This window comes from Choristoneura fumiferana, chromosome 17 (genome assembly GCF_025370935.1).
Source record: "Choristoneura fumiferana chromosome 17, NRCan_CFum_1, whole genome shotgun sequence".
NCBI lineage: Eukaryota > Metazoa > Arthropoda > Insecta > Lepidoptera > Tortricidae > Choristoneura > Choristoneura fumiferana.
Window position 1 is genome coordinate 20,195,529 of NC_133488.1, and position 23,942 is coordinate 20,219,470.

The 23,942-nt window shown below is 37.0% G+C and overlaps 1 protein-coding gene across 3 annotated transcripts in view; it reads left to right on the forward strand.

The window, feature by feature from the left end:
* The window catches only part of br (broad-complex core protein), a 173,544-nt gene that overhangs the window by 119,133 nt on the left and 30,469 nt on the right, over positions 1 to 23,942 (forward strand). For all 3 annotated transcript variants that reach the window (XM_074100291.1, XM_074100292.1, XM_074100293.1), the window contains exon 4: positions 10,697 to 10,731. The gene's annotated coding sequence lies outside the window, so the exon portion shown is untranslated. The remainder of the gene's footprint in view (positions 1 to 10,696; positions 10,732 to 23,942) is intronic.

The window sequence follows — 23,942 nt, forward strand, 5'->3', positions numbered from 1 at the left end:
TGTTTTTCTATTCGATAATAGGCATTATGTAGTTTTAATTTATAAGACATATACAAAATAGTCAAATACCGTATTGGACACTGATGGCCTTTGTAAAGTATGTAGTGAAAAACTAGTAGGATCGGCCGGAATTTTTTTCCTCTATTTTTCCTGAACATCTTCAGTTCTAAGCAATATAATTTGAAAGTTTCAAAAAAATATTCCAAAAAAGTACCTTTGGTAGGCAGGAGGTTAAGCTGAAGGATCATCGCGAATCTACGCAAATCTGCTGAGCTATTCATTGGTGATTAAAATACCACTAAGTCTACATCCACTCGTAATATTTACATCGACGTTCGACCACATTACAGTGGTCGTGGTCACGAGTAGACTGAAATGTGGGGTGTCAGTGTCAAGTCTGCCTAGCAGCGCGAGGCCGCTTATAGACGTCCGATGTTTCCACACGAAAACGGACCGTTTTTTGCGGTGTTGTATGGCTTCGTTGCCGGACAAGTGTCGACACATCCATTGTATAACGTTCTGTTGTCCGGTGAAAACAACAGGGGTCTACAAGCGGCCCGAGGCCTTCGATATACCCGCACTTGATCACAAACTACCCGCACTTGATCACAAACTACCCGCACATGATCATTTTTATTTGCCACCCCATCATTGTAATGTGGTCGGAACGTCGAGGTAAGTATTACTCGTGTGTTTAGCGTGATAAGTCCTTTGTGGTATTTTAATTATGAGTGAAAATCACGAAAGTTTTAAACATTACATTCATTGGTGTATGTGAAGTTCCCAATTTCGAAGTTCGCACAGGGCCCGTGTGGGAACTACGGCCCAAGCCTTCTCAATCTGGATCGAGGCCTGTGCCCCAGCAGTGGGACGCAGCCTTTTTTTCACAAGATGAAACGAAGACGCTTCGCTTGCCCTCCACGCTCGCTCGATCAATTTGTTTAATCGTGTGAATCATCGAAATCATGGCACTAGAAAATGTTTGTAATAAAACGTCCGACTTTAACTAAACATTGGCAACTTAAACAGAAAAAAAGGTTAAAACACTCGTAGTATCAAGATAAAGAAAAAGCAATATTTACCAACTACATTTACCTTCTATTGCTGACTTTCTTGTTTATGTATTCTCGCGTCTATGACACTGTATCGTTTTTTTTCTTCGATTTTAAATGTTAAAGCATGTCGCGTAATTTGTATATTTTTTTTATTAAAGATGAAGAGTAGACGTGCGTAATCCATACAAAACGGTCTTTAATTTAACTAGCAACATTTGTTTATTTAATAGTTAAATCTTGACCCCTTGTACAGTAGTAGGGTTAGCTTAAAATTTGGTAAACATTATGTAGGTCGAATGACAGCTCGCTTAAATTTTTTTGCAAACATTTTATTAAGTAGCTCTAGCAGAATATACAATAAAAAAGCACGGAAACACACAGTCAACATCTTTATTATTTTTCTATTTTTTTTTGCACATACAAAATTTATTAAAATAAAATTACAGTACCCCTTAGGCAAGGTCCCTAAGATCCTGGCAGCAGTTTGAATAGCCAAGCTAATTATTTCTAAAGAATATGTAAGCAGGTACCTGGTCTAGATATTTCTTATTTCTGTGGGTTGCAAAATTTTAATTTAACTCGCGTAGATATCGAAAATACAAACTGAGACATGGATGCACAGAAAAACCAGAAAAAGAGACCAGCACTGGGAATCGAACCTAGGTCCTCAGCAATCCGTGCTGCGTGCTATAACCCCTACAACACTGCTGGACAGGAATCTAGACACGAATTTTTCCTATGCATACATATCTCAGATTGCTTATTTCTACTATGCTACTTACTAAAATTTGACGCAGCCAAAGCCATAGGTTATAACTAGTTTAGTTACAAGTTGTTAGTATGCATTAAAACTGTAAAGGGAGCACAAAAACCAACTAGAACTCTTTGTAAGCATAAACTAGACAATAGAGATACCTTATAATCACAAATTCAGCACACGATCTACTCTAGTTACGGTATAACTAAAAATATATACGATTGCTTTTAGTATTCCGAGAACAATAACAATAGTTGATTCTTGCATTAAAAATGACTCCTTTCTTTAGGCGTCGCTTCCTTAACCAGTCGATTAGAATTAGGTGATTTTAGATTTAGTTCAATTTAGTTTTAGGTCATTGATGGTTATTGACGGAATGACATAGACAGACATAAAAAAAGGATTATCAGACTTTTTAACCCCCGACGCAAAAAGAGGGGTAACGTGTTGTAAGTTTGACCGCTATGTGTGTCTGTGTGTGTGTCTGTCTGTGGCACCGTAGCTCTTAAACGGGTGAACCGATTTGAATGCGGTTTTTTTATTTATTTGAAAGCATGTTTTCTAGCGATGGTTCTTAGACATGTTTTTTTAAAAAGCGGTTCAGACGTTTTCGAGATATAAAGCTTTGAGGTGACAATATCGGGGGTTTTCCAACTTTTTTTTGGTTAAGTTAGGTTAGGTTAGGTTATTTATTATGTACTATAAGAGTGAGCTATCTTCATACCACATTATCAAAATTCTGGGACAACTGTATCTTTTAGGTTTTTCGGTTACGGCAATTTGCATAGAAACACAGTTCTTAATGACTGTATCTTTTGATTGCGTAGAAGTTCTAATTTTACACTACTCTAAATTTTTGCACGCTTGAGTACAGTCAAAATAGCATCTATTCGAACCACTCAAAAATATGTTACTACGTCCTTATTGAGTCGGGATAAGAGTCTGTGGTACCATGTGGTACTTATTTTTTAAACTTTGAATAAGTTCATATTTTTTTATCACTGGACGAAATGCGTCTTGGACGATTTGCGTACTAGACGAAATAGGACTTGATGACTGTTTGGACGAACTCCGTATTAGACCAACGGCTAACAAATCGCGTTTCTCATGCATGAGAGAAAGGGCCTTGACAGGCTAACAACAAAGTGACACTATAAGGGTTCATGTCTCATTTTAGGTTCTCAACCGAGTACCACACACCGGAACTACCGAAAAACGGCTACGATATAACTTAGCTTCTTTTCCAACCCATAGTACTAGATAGATAGCTTTGATGGCATTATATTTCAAGAATTAACCTGTCCTCTCCCAGAGGCACAAATTTGTGCCCAAATTCCTTTGATCCTGTTATCCTGGGAGATGACAGATTAAATTGAATTGAAGGGTTCCGTTTTTACGGACTGAGGTACAGAATCTAAAGAGATTGAGTTAAGGTTTACACTGGACGTGTTAGTCAGTAGGTCAGTCACGTTACCTTTTTATAGTTATAACATACAAAAGGTGTTACACCCGTCCCATTTTCTAAGTACATTAGTTTCAAAGAACATTGCAGTTAACAAAACAATTATCGGACGAGAATCCAATGTGCAATGATTTCGGGGAAGCTACTTATATTGTGTCAGCCAGTACGTCAGCGAATTTTCATTCGTACGTGCCTTAATTGATTATAAGTTACCTACATCTAATTGTTCAAGTAATGCTGGATTGCAAGGATTTTAAAAGCCATTGATACACTCTTTGGAGCACTTGCAAACAATTTTCTTTGCACCCTCTTTTTAACCGTTGGTAGATCACTCGTAAATCGTAATAGATTAGTGTCCTGAAAAATCTAATGAAGTAATTAATCCGTTAGGTCGAATAAATCATAAAATAATAAATATCATGGGACACTTGACACCAATTGACCTAGTCCCTAACTAAGCAAAGCTTGTACCTACTATGAACGGATAACGGATAAATAGCAAACAAACTTACATTCGTAATATTAATACAAATATCTGCCCCGGCCGCGAATCGAACTCGAGACTTCAAGCTTCGTATTCAGGCCTCTAACCATTTGGCCATTCGGTCATCATCAGAAAATATGAACCCTATCTTTCTTTTCTTTTGTCTTGCTCCTTTTTTAAAGTCGTTTAAAAAGTGACATGTAGAAGAGCCCTTTGCCTATTTATTTACAGTTGTAGTAGTATAAAGTTTTGATTTAGATTTTTTGTCTGTGAGCGATTCCGTTCCATCGGTCTGCGTATACTCACTCGATGGCTAACCTAACGATCGAGGTGAAGTATTATTGAATAAATCCAAAACTTTATTCAATATTTAGTTAACGAACTTTACGTAAGGTAAACACTAGCGGCGACTTCCTTCGAATCCTAAGATTTAAATTTCATTTATGTTTACATTTGTTTACGCGACACTAGTGCTTGTTTACTTTTGTTTATCCGGACTTGTTATTAACTAAGTAACATTAACATTCCTGCGTTTGAATATGAAATAGCTAACTAAATTTAAATGGGAAGATTCGGCTCGTTAACCGCCTTCTTTACTTCAGGTTTGTTCTAGAAACTTAGAGTTTGTTTATCAAAGTAAAGGTCTATTTCAACAGTCTTTGATAAGTGGTTTTAAAATCTCTGATTTTTTATTGCTCCCTTTTTGGAATAATGATAAAATTACTTAATTTTTGAAGTTCAATTTGAGTAGCAGAACCTGTTTTTTTAATTATTTGCTCCTGTTACAGGGCCCACCCGGTATGAGCTTTCAACTCTGTTAGAGCATATTTATTAATTACTCTGTGATGCTTAGTAAAGGATATTGTAACAGTAACAGGCAAATTTGGCAGCTAATGTAATGATTTATGCAAAGAGGAAAATAAACACTAGCGTTGTATGTAATTTGGTGTAACCATTTATTATTGTAGTTGATAGATGTAGTAGGCGTATTATCGTCATCATTCCCAGAATTACATTTGTTAAAAAAGTACAATTTAATGTGGCTTGTACTTTACCAGTGTTCTAATTTTGTACATTGATTTATAGCCACTTTCAACTTCTATTTTCAAATTTCATTAAAAAGCGGACCTCTTAATTTTTGACAGGGTTCATGTCATTATACTTTTTTTTTGGAGATTATGGCTTGGTAAAAAGATCTCTACTTAGTAGATGCCGCGCCCCGCCTTCCTCTCTATCAAACACCCTGTGGCTTTGTTTACTAGCCGATCCCTATAAACAAACACTTTTATTTCTATAAAGAAAAAAAACTGAAATCAAAAAACTGAAATCGATTATTTTACTTTTTTTAGCTCAAAACTAGATCGTCTAACCGTATCTATCTGCCGTAATCTAATATAATTCGGCCCACGTTATCTGTATGATATGAAAATATTCGCAATCTCGTGCAACACTATCTAGCCGTGCCCTAGGTTAGGGCTGCGACGCGCCTGATATCGATGAAACGTGTGTTATCGATGAAGTCACCCGATATCGACATTCGCTTTATCAAATTGTAGTAGCGAGCGTAAGCCTGAGCTTTTCTGGGGTTATCGTTGTGAATGAGTGGAGGTTAATGAATTTCAATTTTCCATTATTGCTAGTTAGTTTAACGAGTTTTTATTTCTTACGTATGTATTCCCATGGTTAAATTTCTTAGTATCTCGTATTTTTACTTTGATTTTCAAAGCCATTCCGTTAATCAATTAAGTTTGTAGAAAATTTATTCGACAACAATAAATTTCTGATTAAATTTAAATGACTATTCAAACGAAAATTTTATTCAATGTGCTTAGAAATTAGTTCAAAATATTTCAGTACATGTTGGGTTAATTTGGCTACAAATTAATAATATGAATAATGACAAATTAATAATATTATGAAAATAATATTAGGGACTAATTAATTTTATGTAAGTAATTTATGTAAGTACTTTTCATATCAATGAACTAAAAGAAAGTCGCGGGTGAGCAAGGAAATTCTTTTAGTTCGTTTATGTAAGTACAAAAGTAATACGACTAAAATATTTTACTTTTTATTTTTAGGTATCGATGTCGGCGTAACCCGTCACTAGAGCTCGTTGCACTTTCGTTATCGCATTTTTAATGTCGACAGACGTTAGTTTAGCAGGCTTAGGCAAACAAGTTGGCATTTTTTCTGTTAGTTTGTTTTAAACATATTATTATCTGCTTAACTGTTACGAACTAGAATTAAGTTCAGCGTCCGTGCTACTCAAGGCTAGAGATAAGAAAGTACTAGGTGAAGCCTATTTGATAATACACTAGTTTAAGGTCGAGACGAGATTCTGTCTATTTCTAATTGTTTGCCCCACTTTCACGTCTTATCACCTGAATTGAATACCCACCTTGAAATTTAGGAAAAGTATTTTACTAACCAAAGAAGCGTTGAGGAAAGCGACGGCAGGCCTCCTGCTAGGTGGACTGACGACATTGCAAGAGTTGCTACTGAGGGCCTACTTCGAAGTTCGAAAATCGAAGTTCGTATCCGACCGTCCCTCTCGCTCTCGTATTAAATAGTATAAGTGTCAGAAAGACCGAACGACACGAACTTCGATTTTCGTAGCCCTGCTGGTGGATGCAAGTGGCGAGTTGTCGTCCAATGTGGCGATCTAAGGAGGAGGCTTTCGTTACAGCGGGCGTCTTCCGGTTGATGATGATGATGATTATACTAACTAACAGTCGTACATTTTGAAATTTATGTGTGTGTAATTACATTTCATAATTTACCACGAGATAGGAAGCAATTCTATGTTGTGTGTGAGGTTTCTAGAACTAGGTATAGTTCAGTACAGGTATTCAATATGAATTGATAGCTTTTTATGTACTTAGTCAAACTAACAGATGGTCAATTCACATTTCCTGGATTATAGCTAATATATTATTTTTCTGATAAAGTATCTACTAATTCGCAAAAAAATCAATAATTAAAACATTTTTTTTTTTATTTAGGTACATGTTGTATCTCGTTAAAAGTATGAAAATAATTGTTTTATCCTGTATTTAGAGGTTGGAAGGATACGTTATAATTTTTATTGGAATGTGGGCCTTATCTAAACCAAAGAGCAATGTTCGGGTTAACGAACTTCTAGGACAATGCCAATAAGGAAGTTTTTTATCATCTAGTATGTAATAACAACTTCATAATGTAACATTATACTTCTTAAAGGGCAGTTACCATGTGCTCGTTCGATAAACCATGACTAATTTTGCAGGTGGTAGGACCTTGTGCAAGGTCCGCCCGGATTGCTACCACCATCTTGCTCGCTAATCCTGCCGTGAAGCAGCAGTGCTTGCACTGTTGTGTTTCGGCGTGGAGAGTAAGACAGCCGGTGAAATTACTGGCACTTGAGGTATCCCATCTTAGGCCTCTAGGTTGGCAACCTACCCCTGTCTGTCAAATAAAAAATAAAAAACTAATTAATTATAATACCTGAACGACCGAGATTCGACTGAACACGCGCTTTGTAATTTTAACCCCTTATGTTCTTTTTAAGTCAACCAAGAAATTGGTTTACTACCCTAAGGTTTAATGTCATTTGTAGCGCTTAAAACGTCAAAGCCTATTTTCACTCACAAGTCAATACTCGTGTTGTTTTATTTCTAAAGTAGGAATCGTCGTTTAAATTGGTAAAGCAGTTTCTTGTTCAACCATACACCTAACTGGCCCTATACCACAGAATAACTAGTAGTACTACCGTACAGAAGGGACTCTCTCGAACAAAAGTCAAGTTTAGGTATAAATCGTTGCCTACTCTTACGACTTGCACGCGAAATTGAAACTTATCATGTTACACGAGCGTTCATATTCCGTTGGGCACCGTTGACTCGAAACCGGTTGGGCGCCAAGAGCACAGGGTTCCCACTCGCCGATGAATAAAGATAACAGTGGGTACTAATATGAATTCAATAAGCTACCTTTAATAAATAAGTAAAGAAACTTTAACGGCTAAAGCTACAAAACAACAATATTTTATCAGCAACAGCAACCATTTGGTAGTAGGTACCTCTTTGTTCAATCTTTAGTTCCTACTTACTTATAAACAAACATCTGAGCAAACTCCTATACCACGAAGTGCAAAACTCGAACTTCTTATGTTGCCGTTCCGCTCACGCTTATGTCATTTAACACGCGAGTGAAAGGGACGGTGCGATACGAACTTTGATTTGCGAGTTTCGTAGAGCCTTTCTGATGTCAGCGGGAGCACTGGCTTATCCTAGACTAGGACCTAGAGCATAGGTTTTATCTAGGGATAGAGTTTCTAAGTAGATTTATAGGACTTTAGACCGTAACTCAGCTTAAGTTATGGATCTCCACGGGCAGCGGTGATTGCTTTCCATCACGTTCGCCTACTCGCCTTCTCGTTTTCAATAAACTTTGTATGGACGGATGTTTGTTACTCTTTCACGCAAAAACTACTGAACAGATTTGTTTGAAATTTGGCATACAGGTAATACATACCGCTGGATATAGGCTACTTTTTATCTCGAAATAATGTAGGGTTCCTGTGGGTATAAAAAAGGTTTAAGCTAAATATCAATACAGCGCGAGCAAAGCCGCGGGCAAAAGCTAGTTAATATAATTTCCCACACGTATATCATTAAAACCGTTAGCAGTAGTTTCCGAGATTTCCGAAATATATAAAATTCGTGGGTTCAAATCACCTCTGTTTTTCGATATTCATGTACGAAATGAAATCCCCATGCATTCCTATGCTTGCCCAGTGCGGATTGGGAACTTCACACACACTATTGCTTCGCAGATTTGTGCAGGTTTCCTCACGATGTTTTCCTTCACCGTAAAGCTCGTGATTTACCCCTCCACCCACGATCCTCTGCTTGAGAGGCAATAAGTGAAACTACCTCAGCTGGTAAATGGATAAGTATTTATTGCTTTAACAACTTATTTCTATACTTCATAAAGTAAAAAGTCATAAAGTACGTGTATCTTCTCCTTTACATAGAGTCAATAAAAATAATCGCACTTTGACATCGCAGGAAAAGTACAAGTACCTCTCTGTTTGTAAAATGTAAATGCATTTGCAAGAGACTAATTAAATAATAGGTACTAAAACAAATCATAACTCGAAAAGCCGCGAAGTTTTCATTTATTATCAACACTAGAAGGCTTTATAATACGACCAGCCCGGAGGTTTTCATACCTCATATGCCAGAAATAGGGTTAGGATCACCACCTGTCTATTCTAGCCAACTATCACCTAATGTTCTTTTAATTTACCATCAGGGGGCCACTTGCTAGTTTTCCACATTAGTTGTAATCAGTTTCTGTTAAAAAAATATTTTTAATGAGAGCTTTTTTTTACAAACTGTATGTTTTGTTGACTATACTTGCGTTGTCATCGAACCTTACATAATGAAATACCATATTGAAATAATACCAAGCTGAAAGTGTGTCCAAGTTAAATAAAAGCTTGTAAAAAAAAAAAGTCGATTCTTGAACGAAATATACGCGATAAATTTTTATTTTTCCTATTATTAGTTCTTCGGATAGTACGTTTTATTACTTAATCGCTTCTCCGAAATATCGTGCGACTAATCTTCCGATCTTAATCCCGTAGTCCCAACACGTATTACGTAGCGTTAAGTTAACGTAGGAACCTCATTCATAACTCCCACAGCGCAACCGGCCTATTTACACACATATACGGCACCACTACGACGGAACTAAGCACGCTATTGGCCCTTTCACTTTCATATCAAGCCTACATAGTTTGCATTCCGAAACCCGGACGCCCATTGGCCGTTTCAACTTTGACCTTTGCTGTGATTGGTTGGTCCGTTTTACATATTACCTGGGATATAATATATGTGAGGATTCGGGTTTTCCTGGATGATATAAACAGGCGATCCCGGTTATGTATCGCGACCTAGTTTTGCTATTTGTCGGCTGTTCGTAAGTTTTAGGTATACTCAATTCATTATGTACCTTTAAGAGTTAGTAAATGCTCACGGTTTTGCTTGTTATATTACTATGAAACTTCCACTACTTATTACTTTTAAACTTTTTGTCAGCCCCTAACTAAATGCTCTTCTCATCCACTCAAAAGTTGACCTTTGTATGTATGTACGAAGAAGAGTTTAATATGCCTACATCCAACTTTAGGTTTCGATTTCTGTCATTGTATACTAGTAAAAGTGTCAAGCATTATCGTAGAGTCATGTTATGATAACTCCTGTGACACAAACAATTATAACTGAAGGTTGACTGGTAGAAAAAGGGATAATTTCTCTTTCGTACATGTTTTTCGAAGCCTGTTTTTTTATTTATATGTATTAAAGTGTGCCTAAAGTACCTATACAAAAGTAATTCTTACTTATAGAGCAATTTCAAAAGTATTTTTAGACAAAAATTTCCCTACGTATAGTAACAGATATCACAACAGTTATAATTAAGTAAAACGACTATTCATTACTCAGAATAAGGAAACAAAAAAAAAACAATAATAAGTAATTAATCATCACGATTTTTCTAACCACATGTGCTCCACTGCTGGGCTCAGACTACGAAGTGCAAAACTCGAACTTCGCATCTTGCCGTCCCGCTCACGTTTTTATTATTTAATACGAGAGTGAAAGGGACAGTTCGCTACGAACTTCAATTTTCGAATTTCGTAGTAGTGGATCAAGGACCATCTGTTCTTCTCGCTATATGGCCTGCTCATCTTAAACATCTATCTTGACCAATAAGGAACAAGAACAAGCAGTGTGCACATATGACTATTTATTTATGCCAAAATACACACATATTATCATTTTATGTTCCGTATTAGATTCCGGAGATTGCTATCATGTCGTAAAGATACCGTTTTATCGTCCGTCATTCTCTTTGTTTTGTTTATACTCATAAAATAATTTCTTTTTCAGATTTTACAATTCGGAGGACTGAGGACATTATAAAGGTGAGTTAAAACTGCTTTTTTTATATAAAGGTACGCTTAGAAGCGGAGCGGAGCGGAGACGTCCAAAGTCACCGAATTGTATTAGTGTTATGCCTATCTTCGAGTACTGCAAGCGGAATGGACACCGAACGTACGATAACTCCCAATAACGAACTATAAGAATGTGCTTCCACTGTCACTTCCCATGTAAAATAGGAGAAGAGACGTGAATTGCAATAAATAATATTGGTCGTATTCTGCCGGTCTCCGCTATAGCCCACTGGAAACACACCTTAAGCCATTTTCCGAAATTGAAAATAAAATTAATGGGACAATCCAGGCTGTGGAATCGGTTACCTTCCTCCATCAGACTGTATCCCACTATAGGATCGAAGGGAAGACTCGAGGAAGATGTGGCTGACATATCCATACTAATGTTATAAATGCGAAAGTGTGTGTGTTTGTATGTTTGTCGTCTTTCACGTCGAAACGGGGCGACGGACCGACGTGGTTTTTGGCATAGAGATAGCTAATCGGCCAGAAAGTGACAAAGGCTACTTTTTATCCCGGAAAAATGCACAGTTCCCGAGGGCATAGCGCGCGATAACCGAAATCCACGCGGGCGAAGCCGCGGGCAAAAGCTAGTTGAGTATATGTGTAATACTATTTATTTAAAGTACTGTACTGTATTTTGTCGGACCCTGTCAGACGCCAAGCTTGAATGGTAGAGATCTCTTAAAAGGATGTGTTCTTTGTACATACATCTCAACGTTTGTCGATTGTACAATAAAGAGTTAACATACATACATAGAAGCAACCGTAAATCGGGAAATACCTCGAGATGTAAGCGTTTTACGTAATCATTATACATAATTATATATTCTAAGACCAAATTTTTCCTGTAGCATTTACTAATAATTGGTTACAAGTAGTTGTTATAAAAGCTGTCTTTCACAAGGATAGTTGTTATCTGTGGTAAAAGCCCGAGACATGATCTTTCTGATGACGAATGGGGAGCCAGATACATATTGAAATTAATGCTGGTGACTGTACCTCTCGTATTAAAATTAATCACGGAAATTTCGCTAGGTATTTACCGATTTGAAAAAGCCGACCAAGTGTGGATCGGGCTTGTGCACCGAGGGTCCCGTGCTTTTTAATAACTGTACTACTTTACTGCACTAGAAACAAGGTCACCAACCTTTTGGATTGGAAGAGCTAAATGAGTTTTCAATTTTGCCCAGCTTTTAAAAAGCTGGAAGGGGTCAATCACGGCTCAGCTTTGAAATGAAATGATGATGATGATGTCAAAAAATGTGGCCATAATATAATAAATAATAATAAACCCATTTATTTCGGGCAACTTGGCCCATACAATAAATACCTACCTTACAGAAAAACATACTTAGATACATATTTAGATATGACGTTTGCGATCGCATTCACCGTCTCTTTCTACCCTCCTCTAATACCGTGTGACAGAAAGGGGAGCGCCATAGTTCGCATACTCTTCGCTAGTCATACCGTAATTTTTGTCTGAATCATCATTTATCTTATTTTTTTCCCACTGGAACCTTAAATTCTTCTGAAATTTTTAAATGGTCATCCTATAGAAAACTATGGGTTAGGTTAGTTTTGTTTTATAACAATTCTGAACAATCATTGGATTCAGAGAAAAAAGAGTTATGACAAACGATCATTCTGACAAACATTATATTCGGACTTCTAATAAGTATTCGACCCGATATGGACCCCTAACGCGTCCATCTCTAACCCACCATTAGCCACGTGTGCTTGGTTTCCACAGACGTGGTTTAAAAAACTTATCATCACCAGCTAATGAAGACAGCCGATAAGCTAGGTCACCCGACGTTGATAGCACTGACACTAAGCTAGATAAAGCCTAAGTTTTTAGACTTTTTGCGATAAAAAATGTAATATTTACGCAATAACGATCTATAAAATGGCAGCCGAAATGCAATATGTTTCGATACCTATTTTGTTTGCCTTTGTTGCTTTCGATGTTACGACTTACTCGTACTAGAGCTGTCGGCTCATAATTCATTCTTGAGATAAATTTAAGAAGTTTTTTTTATAATAGTCACTAAAAGATGTCTCTAGTTTCGATTTCAAGGAGTTGGGAATTGCAACAAATAATTTTACTCTTGGTCTGGAGTATCCCTTAAAAATACTCAGAATGCGGGCGTATATGTTATTAAAACCTTGGGACGGATATAGGATTTTTTTCTCATTAAATGAGAGAAGGGAGAAATTGACTAACCGACATTTTTTTTTAAATAGTGAGTTATATATATGTTCGGAATCAATACATTTTTCTCTGTCGTTTGAGCTATGTCTAATATTTTCATAAAAATGTCGGTTAGTCAATTTCTCCTTTCAAGCGTCGATTTGCATAGTTCCATAAAAGAATTCTCCGCTCGAAGTCGCAGCTACATCTAACATTACAATAAACTGTGTTTGAATTGTTAACCGGGTTACAATTACAACTAGAATTGGTGTTATTTTTCTACTTTCTTACTACACCTTACGTAGACAATACCTCATTTCGTAATAATAGATTATAGACAAATACATGACAATGTATTTGTACAATATTTTATCACGCAGAAACAAGGACAAATGGTATGGTTTGTTCTAACGTGAGCAAACTTAGCAACATCTGTGACAACAATGCAATATGCGAATATGCGAATTTTAAGTTGTTTTATAATTAAGTAAATTTAAAATATTAATTAATTGACTATTCGTCTGACAAGGAAGACTCTACTTTTTTAATTAGGTATGTTAAATTTGGTAGCCTCCAGTGGTTTGACGGCCAGTATTAAATTATCTAAATAGTACCTACTTATGCAAACTTCGTTAAAACACACAAACTGGGAACAAACAATAAAAAACGGGTCTAGAAACACAAACACAGTGATTTTAAACATAAAGATAAAGATAAAAGATAAAGATAATTTATTTGTCAAACATGAGTTCCTATATACAATTATTAAATTGAATATATAGATGTGCAATAATTAGATGTCCTGTCCTTCATGTCTTGCCTTTCAGCATACAAATTTTTAAGTTATGAATTTAAATAATTATACAATAAAAAAATTAAAAAAATAGGAAAAATTAAATTACAATCAATATTACATTAATGTTATATAAATCATTTTGTAGATAAGATAAGATAAGGTCAGTGGAACATTACACATAGTGTAATCGATTCTACTCTCGATTCTGAAAAAACTTCTTTCTAATACGAATACATTTCATCCATTGCAGTGTCTCTAACTCTCTTTTTCGTAACTATCTGTTTAATAAATTATTTACGCCATTGAGTTTCTTGCTGAGTTCCACTCAATAGAAGTTGTCTGAAAATTTTACTTTGACTACCCGGGCTCACTCAATGAAAATTCACTTCATGCCGCTTTAGCCTAGTTTATTTTTATTAAATAGCTGTTAATGAAAAACGAGTTGAGATACGAGAGTGAGTAAGACATCAATACGACCAAAGTTACGACACATATTGTATGTACACCATGATGTTAAGTCAGCAAAGTCGTGTAAGTATACATTTTTGTAATTTTAGGCGTCTTCTCGTCGAATGTGTAGTAAAGAAAGTAGGGTCCACGGAGTTTCATTGCTAAATCATATATGCTAATAAATACATATAATTATTAAATTTATAACAATCCTTGTCAGAAAGATGGTTTTATTATTACAATATAACACAATAGAAATACATTATCATTCAATTTAATTAAGAGCGTTTATACTTGCTGAGCTTGCCAGCTCAACGTTGCCCGTTACATTTTTGTTAGTTTTTCTCGATTATTCCTTAAAAATTGAATGAAAATTAATAATGTTGTCTGATAGAACACTTCTTAATATATAACTTAATGTGTTTCCTCCAATAATTATTCGTTATAGACTTTTATTTTCTTTAAGTTTCTTGCGGCGCATTCTTCTTGGCAATGATGGTCTTTCCGAAAGCGCTGGTAGTTTAAAAAAATGACGTGTAAAAGTGCCCATTGCGGCCTATTTACTGAATAAATCATTTGAATTTGAATTTGAATTTTGAAAACCGGTCATAAACATTAATTCGTTTTTAAGGAATATAAAAGTTTATCTCGAATAATTATTCCAGTAGACACATTAACTTATATATTAAGAAGTGTTCTATCAGAAAACATTTTTAATTGTTATTCAATTTTTATGGAATAATCGAGAAAAACTATCAAAAACGCAAACATATTTTTGATTTCATTTTACCGACGAAACTCAATTCCTTATTTTCTTTTAACTAGAATACTAATTCTCAACTGAAGTTAAATAAAACCTAATATATTATTATATAACTAGACGCTCCGAAACCTAAGCCGGACGGCGATAAGCTATCACGAAGCCTAGGTTTCGATAAAATACTAAAATACGTCCAAAAAAAACTGCGATAACGCTAGGCTATCGTGAATGACACTGCGTCCCCGCCATCTAATAGCCATTTTGTTTAAAAGTTTGCTTTATAATATAAACAGGGCCACGTCAAGGCGAGTTATATGGCATTTGAATTATCAACATTTCAATTAAAACTACGCTAGTACCAGCGTGCATCGAGGTTGAAAATATATTAATTTTAGTACCTTGTCGTTACATATGCTCATTCAAGGGTCAATTCAGTCCGTCATTCTGATTTTCTGACATTCACATGGGATACAGAGATGGACTGAACTCACGCCAGAAAGAGCGTGTAAACGAATTCTTATGTATAAAAGTGTAAGGCATATGGCAAGGTACTGTAAAGATATATTTGACCTCGTCTATACTATACGTTAGTTAATTTTACTGGTAACTGCCGTACATGCTGTCAGCGCCTATTTTCCACTTTTTTGTCTTTTTAATATACAGCGCGTATATTTCAAACCAAAAAGCCGTGGTGGCCTAGTGGTTTGACCAATCGCCTCTCAAACAGAGGTCGTGGTTCAAACCCCTCGCACCTCTGAGTTTTTCGAAATTCATGTGCGGAATTGCATTTAAATTTACCACGAGCTTTGCGGTGAAGGAAACATCGTGAGGAAACCTGCACAAACCTGCGAAGCAATTCAATGGTGTGTGTGAAGTTCCCAATCCGCACTGGCCCGCGTGGGCCAAGCCCTCTTGTTCTGAGAGGAGGCCTGTGCCCAGCAGTGGGTATAAGGCATGATGATGATATTTCAAACCGCAAAGTTTAAGGGTAGTTATGCACTGCGTTTTTTAGTTCTTCTCAGTTCGAGAAAAACCTGTTGGAGAATTGTGCATTTAAGTATAAATGTGTAATTAATAAGACGCTTTTGGCGCGAAAATCAAACTACATATCCAATCAAGCCATCCAGTTACTGTAGGGATAACAAAGACTGGCAGTTAGACTGTTCGAAAGGTTAAACAACCCCCCGGTGTTCCTGTGGCCTTTCCCTTTCCTTTCACTTTGCCCGCGTGGGTTAAAGACGGCTGTTAAGTAATCTTTATTAATATTAATCAATGAGACAGCCTAAGTGCCCAAGCCCTGGGTTACGTAATCATAGTTTCTAAATTGATCATGGTGATAGCGTATCTCAACACCGCAATCTTAAGGGGTTATATTTGTTTTGTTTATTTATTCGTTTATTGATAATTTCTTGTCAAAGAATCAATTGAGATTTTTATATAAATACCAGTAGGGGCAATGAGACTATCTTTTTGTCTCACTAGATGGCGCGCTAGTATGGCTTTCAAGTCTGTTATTACGGGCCGTGAAAACAAAGTTTAGATTAAAATCATATTTAATACACCTTAAAACCTTAGCATAAAAATATCGAGCATGCCACAGTGTTGCAAAGTCCCCGTTTCGGAAAAAAAGGGAGAACAAAGGTTTCCGAAAGACAAAACTGTCTCAAAACACAGACATTCATTGCCCGCGGAACACATATTTGCCATAATTAATTTCAGATTATTGCAAAATATTCACAAAGTTTATTCTAATTATAAATAAACCCGCGTAGCTCACCCAAAAAAACTATGAGATTTGACATTTCGGAGACCCTCACGCTACACTAGCGCCTTCTAGCGCGATTCATTCCGATAGCGCCTCATTGTTTTTATAAGTTAAAACGTTTCGTTTAGTCGCAATCGTGATAATTAGAGACGCGGAAAAAAGACACAGGATAGATTATCCCGGAAAATTTTATAGTTCCCGCGGGAAAGCCGTAGAGGAATTCTTGAGGAAGAAGACGCGCGCTTTTTGGTGTTCCTGTCGGTCACCTTCGTAATTTAGTTTTTAGGTTCCGTAGACAAAATAGGCAAAAAAACGGAACCCTTATAATTTCGCCCTGTCTCGTCTGTGCCGTTCCGCGCTTTGTCAGAGACTATTCAATGCTAGAAAATCTGTTAATTGCAGATTATATATGTAGCTATCCACAAAATTACAATCCCAAACACGAGTACCTCCTAGTCGTAAAGTCTGATTTTTCTCATTAACTTGATTCCAGATTTGATACTTTTAAAAACTTAGTTTGCTAAACGATTTTTAATTAGTATCTTTTGCAGTTCCTTTAGTCACATTTTCTTAAAAATCGAGCTCCCCCTTCCCTTATGTCTAATAAATTATTAGTAAAGATATAAAATATACCTAAAGGAATGTATTACTTATATACCTGACCTAACACACGTTAAGGTGTGTTTTATCAAACGTAACAAGATCTTTCTTTTACCGTGGGAGAGCCATGCTTCGGCACGAATGGGCTCGACCGGAGTGGGTGACATTCTTTCCCGGCCCGGATAATACCGGGATGGAAATTACGACTCTGTTTTTCGTGTACACGCCCATAGAAGCTCCTGTCAGTTTCTATGGGCGGGTACACAAAAAACAGGGCCGGTATTTCCATGTCGGTGTTATCCGTGCCAAGAAAGAGTGTCACCCGAACGGAGTAATAAAAAAAAAAAAAAAAAAAAAAAAAAAAAAAAAAAAAAAAAAAAAATGTTAGTAACAATAGAAACTTAAGAACTATGTTAGTATATATAACTGCATGGTATAATTTATTAGACGCAGGAGCAGCGTGCAGGATGTTGAACCTGCCTAGAATAGCACTGTCCTGCCTCTCTGCGACCACCTTTAGGAGACTAACTCACAATACCACTGACTCACAGAAAACCGCGTGAAGCAATACTTGTGTTTCGCCGAGTGAGTGAGGGCACCGGAAGCCTAACTCCTCACCCCCCAACTAAAAGACCGGCAACGCACTTGTGACTCTTCTGGTGTTGCAGGTGTAAATGGGCGATGGTAATCGCTATCCATCAGGCGATCCGTTTGCTCGTTTGCCCCCCATTCCATAATAAAACTATGACTACGGTTTTGAATGCACGGTCCTCTGCTTGAGAAGTCTAGGTCAAACCACTAGGCCACCACGGCTGTAGTTAATTAGTTATAATAACCTAACCAACTTAGAATACTTGAAAAAGCCGGCATTGTCATTCCGAAGTTCAATATCCCAGACGCAAGTCAAAGTCAAAATATCTTTATTCAATTTAGGCTAAAACAAGCACTTATGAATGTCAAAAAAAAATCTAAGTACCACCGTTTCGGAAAAAACCTCTGTTGAGAAGAATCCGGCAAGAAACTCAACGAGGTATATTTTTAATAAGGAACGCGCTTTTACGTAAAGCAAACTGCATTGAATTCCGTCCATCCGTTTGAGAGCTACAATGTCACAGACAGACAGTCAGACTTTTCGTAAACCTTAAACAACCCCCCGCTTCTTCCTTCCCCCTTCCCTTTCCGTCCTTTTCTTTTTCTTTTTTTTTCTTTGCCTCATTTTTGCGTCAAGGGTTAGACGGCTGTTGAGTATTATTAAGCTTTATTAATATTAATCAATTTTATAACCAACTAAGCCATTAAGTGCCCAAGTTCCCTGTTACCATCCGTTAATTCCGTTAATCATAGTTTCTAAATTGTTATCAATGGTGATAGCGTATCTCACGCACACACGCACTGCTCTGGAGGGGTTATATAATTTTATGTTTATCTTATACTCGTATTTGATAATTTCTTGTCAAAGAATGCGAATGCACCTGGAGATTTTTATATAAATACCAGATAGGGGGCATTTGTTTTTATTGAGTTAGAACGTTTCGTTTTTAGTCGCAATCGTGTCGCATTTAGATGGAAATTGGTATGGTGATAATTAGAGACGCGGAAAAAGACGCAGGGTAGATTATCGGAAAATTTTATAGTTCCCGCGGAAAAGCGGTAGAGGAATTCTTTGAGGAAGAAGACGCGCGCTTTTTGGTGTCCTGTCGTGTCACCTCGTTTTTAGGGTTCCGTAGACAAAATAGCAAAAACGGAACCCTTGTAATTTCGCCATGTCTGTCTGTCTGTCTGTCTGTCCGCGCTTTGCTCAGAGACTATCAATGCTAGAAATCCGTCATTTTGCAAGAAATATATATGTAAGCTATGCCGACAAAATGGTACAATAAAAATTCAAACACATTTTTTTAGAGTACCCCATAGACGTAAATGGGGGTGATTTTTTTCTCATCTAACCTTGTAGTATGGGTATCGTTGGATTTGGATAGGTCTTTAAAACCATTAGGAGTTTGCTAAAACGATTTTTCAATTCAGTGATCTGTTTGCAAAATATTCAACTTTAGTACACATTTTCATTAAAATCGAGCGTCCCCCCTTCCCTCTAAAATCTAAACCGTAAATTATTAGTAGTTTAAGATATAAAATATACCTAAACTTGGAATATTCCGTACAAAATACGGAACCATGTTTCAGGGTGTCCGACACGCTCTTGGCTGGTTTTATTGTTAGTTTTAGTGTTATAGTCTTATGACTGGACGGTGGTGGTTACTGATGGAACCAATAAAAGAATGGAAAGAGAATACATTTTGTAATCGTTCAAGTTTGTTACTTTTCCGAATAAATGTATTTTCTTTCCAAATAAATCTTTCTTTCTTTCTTTCTTTGGAAAGTGTGTCGTTTCGCCTAATACTTTTTTTATACAAAATTATGAAAAGTATTGAACTTTTTAATGCTCTTTTGCTACCACACAGGCTTTAGAAACTTGTTGTTCACCTGAATCAATTAATAATTTAATATTAGTTATACTTACAAAGAACGGCCAAGTGCGCGTAGCACCTGCGCACAAAGGTTCCGTACCATTATCTATACAAACTTAGACATTAGCAAGAATAAAACACGATTTTTGTATGGTGGCCCCCCTTAAATATTTATTTTAATTTAATTTAATTATTTATTTTTAAATTGAATATACGACTAAATATTCTATGAATATTTTAAGCGTGTACATGTTGCCGATATTAATATCCAGCAAAAAACGGCTAAAAAAGCACGTTTGTTGTATGGGAGCCCGTCTTAAATATTTATTTTATTCTGTTTTAGTAAGTTTTGTTATAGCGGCAACAGAAATACATAATCTGTGAAAATTTCAACTGTCTAGCTATCACGATTCATGAGATACAGCCTGGTGACAGACGGAGAGACGGACGGACAGCGGAGTCTTAGTAATGGGGTCCCGTTTTTACCCTTTGGATACAGAACCCTAAAAAATAACCGATAACAACATGCCCTTGGTTAAATATAATTTTAATACTATAAAACTTGTATTTAACCGACACTATTTTAATTATACATTATATGCTCTTGAATAGGTAAGGTAAATACATGAGGTGTCTAAATCCGTGTCATTAATTATGGGGCACAAAACCATTGAAAAGGCGACAAAGATGGATGGTTAGACACAGAAATAGGGCATACGGCCATATTCGTTTGGATTATGGCTTGGTCTATGGGAAAAGTAAATGGCGGATAATTTCAACTCATTATCATCATCATCATCATATCAGCGTAGGACGTTCATTGCCTCCAGTTGCTTCGGTTGGAAGCGGCCTGCCTCCACCATTAACTGCGGCTTTAACAAGGTCACCCGTCATGTCGTTGGTGAACTTGCTACGGTGCGCTTGCCGATTCGTGGTCTCCATTCGATAGCTTTTCGGCCCCAACGGCCATCTGTTCTCCGTATATCGCTCTCTCCATAGCTCGCTAGTAACTCTGAGCCTATTCAAAAGGCTTATTGCAAAGAATTCCATCTATAGGTAGTCATTCACGATGACAAGTGCCGTGGTTCTTATAACAATGTCATTAATGGCTAACTTTTGACGAAATCACGCGTCTTCGTGTATGGCACTATATAGGCACAGAAGTAAAAAGCATCATCGCCCATCGTCAAGCAAACGACATCCACTGATGATGTCGCGAAAATTGCGAACAACTGGAATATAAGTTTCCATTCGTCTATTGCGCTGACCTAACCGTTAAAAAAAGCCGTGTGGCCTAGTGGTTTGACCTATCGCCTCTCAAACAGAGGTTGTGGGTTCAAAACTCCGGCTCGCACCTCTGAGTTTTTTCCAATTCATGTGCGGAATTACATTTGAAATTTACCACGAGCTTTGCGGTGAAGGAAAGCATCGTGAGGAAACCTGCACAAACCTGCGAAGCAATTCAATGGTGCGTGTGAAGTTCCCAATCCGCACTGGGCCCGCGTGGAACTATAGCCCAAGCCCTCTTGTTCTGAGAGGAGGCTGTGCCAGCAGTGGGACGTATATAGGCTGGGATGATGATTGCGCTTACCTAAGGGGGAGGCCTTTGTCTGACAATGAACGCCTTCCGGCTAGTGATGAATACAATATTTAGTAATAAGAGTACTTATTATTAAGATTGGTTTTTTTGGAATCTTTTTGTATTTTTTATTTAAATTCCAAATTTTTACTTTTACGGTCATCCCGTAAAACTAAATTGAAAATACAAACTGAAATATAGATGCACTGAAAAACCATTAAAATAAGACCAGCACTGGAATCGAACCCAGGTCCTCGGTATTCCGTACCGCGTGCTATACCGCTACACCACTGCTGGTCAACGGTACAGACACGAATTTCCCATATGCACCTCATATCTCAGCTTATTTGTTTCTTATTTGTCGCTAGCGTCACTGCTTAAGTGGCTAAATAAGAAACAAACAAGCTGAGATATCAGGGTGCATAGGGGAAATTCGTGTCTGTACCGTTGACCAGCAGTGGTGTAGCGGTATAGCACGCGGTACGGAATACCGAGGACCTGGGTTCGATTCCCAGTGCTGGTCTTATTTTTCTAGTTTTTCTGTGCATCTATATTTCAGTTTGTATTTTCAATTTTACTTATTATTAATTCGGTTGTTTTCTAAAATTATTTCTAAAAACATTGTGATAAATATGGCAATGATAGGTATTACCAACGAACGATCCGTCATAATGACTTACTCGAACCTGCTTATGCTAAAATTAAATACTATACAGTGTGTGGCCCAGAACCGGGGATAATATTTAAAACAAAGGCTCTATAGGTCACCGGTAATTGGATCATCATGGTCCCATTTAATTAAAATCAAGACTTACCTTTTTTTTTCTTACAAACTGAATCGTAAATTCAATGTACGCCATCCTAGACCCAACTGACGGCGCCTGCCACGCTACAAACATCAAAAATTTCCTTTACATTGCTTGTTCGAATAAACTTTAGAGTGTAATAAAAATTAAAATAAACTAATTATTTTTAAAAGTCGCTGAAGTTTAGTTTGGCGAGTACGATCTATGTTTTAATTCCCGGCCAGGGCAGATATTTGTGTGAATAACACGAATGTTTGTTCTCGGGTCTTGGTGTTTTATGTATTTAAGTATGTTTTATCTAGACAAGTATGTTTATCCGTTGCCTAGTATCCATAGTACAACCTTTGCTTAGTTTGGGACTAGGTCAATTGGTGTCAAGTGTCCCATAATATTATTATTATTAATTATTTATCCGTGTTACAGGCCACACGGTATTATGTCAAGGTGCAGTAATAAGTATACTGTGCAGGAAATCATTAAAATTATAGCTTTTCCTTTCGGCTATCATTAACTTATTATGCAGACTTTTTACAGTCGACAAGGAAAAATATTTCGTAGAAGTTAATAAACATATTCAAAATACTTGTAGTTTAATAATACTACAGCTACAATGAGGGCTATCGCGAATGAATTCGCCGCTAGAGGCGCTAGTGTAGCGTGAGGTCTCCGAAATGTCAAATCTCATAGTTTTTGGGTGAGCTACGCGGGTTTATTTATAATTAGATTATTTTGTGAATATTTTGCAATATCTGAAATTAATTATGGCAAATATGCGTTCCGGGGCAATGAATGTCTGTGTTTGAAGACAGTTTTGTCTTTCGGAAAGCTTTGTCCTTCTTTTTTCCGAACACACGGGGACTTTGCAACACTGTGGTATGCTCGATATTTTTATGCTACGTTTTAAGGTGTATTAAATATGATTTTAATCTAAACTTTGTTTTTCACACCCGTAATAACAGACTTGAAAGCCATACTTAAATACCTCACGCAACAGTGCGCCATCTAGTGAGACAAAAAACGATAGCCCTCCGAGTTGCGTTACATTGGGAGGCCACGAATTTACTTACTTTTATGTTGATTAACTTTTGGGTTGTTCGTGCCAGTAGTATCGCTTCTGCTTATGATTTAAACCATCAATTACAGTAGGGTTACTCCTTTCAATCTAATTGAATAGTTGTAAAAACGATGCGGCGTGTCGCAATTCTGTTTTTGCTTTTTTTTAAAGAAGTGTTAAATATGAAAGGCGCTGTTCAGTATTGCCAGATGTCAGGAGCCTTTACCTCTTAATATTTTTTATTCACGGTGGCCACAACCTTAATTGTTTTAAACTACCGACATCCGAATAACCGCTCCCTCCACTTTTTCGATAACAAAACCAGCTGACTCGTCAGCTGGAGCGCCATTCATTCTTATTTTCTAATATTATTTAAGAATTTGAATTGTAACAGCCGTTACGCTGCCCAAACTTTACAAGCTTTCCTTCAAACCATAGTTTTAAATTTAACGTAAGCTCAGTGCTGCTGGCTGCTGAAGCCTCCCTGCTTCCCTGCGCTGATCTGAAGGCTAAGTACGACACCAGAGGTAAGAGTTAACAGTGATTCCGGAGGAGCTGAAGACTTCGAGCCAACGGTGCCCGTTACCGACGCCCTAAGATCCTGCCCTGCAGCAGACGAGGAGTTCTCAGGTGAGAGCTTCCTACAGCAGCTATTATTTCGCGTGCTTATTCGAGTGATAAGTGCGGAAAATGTCGAAAACTCAAGATA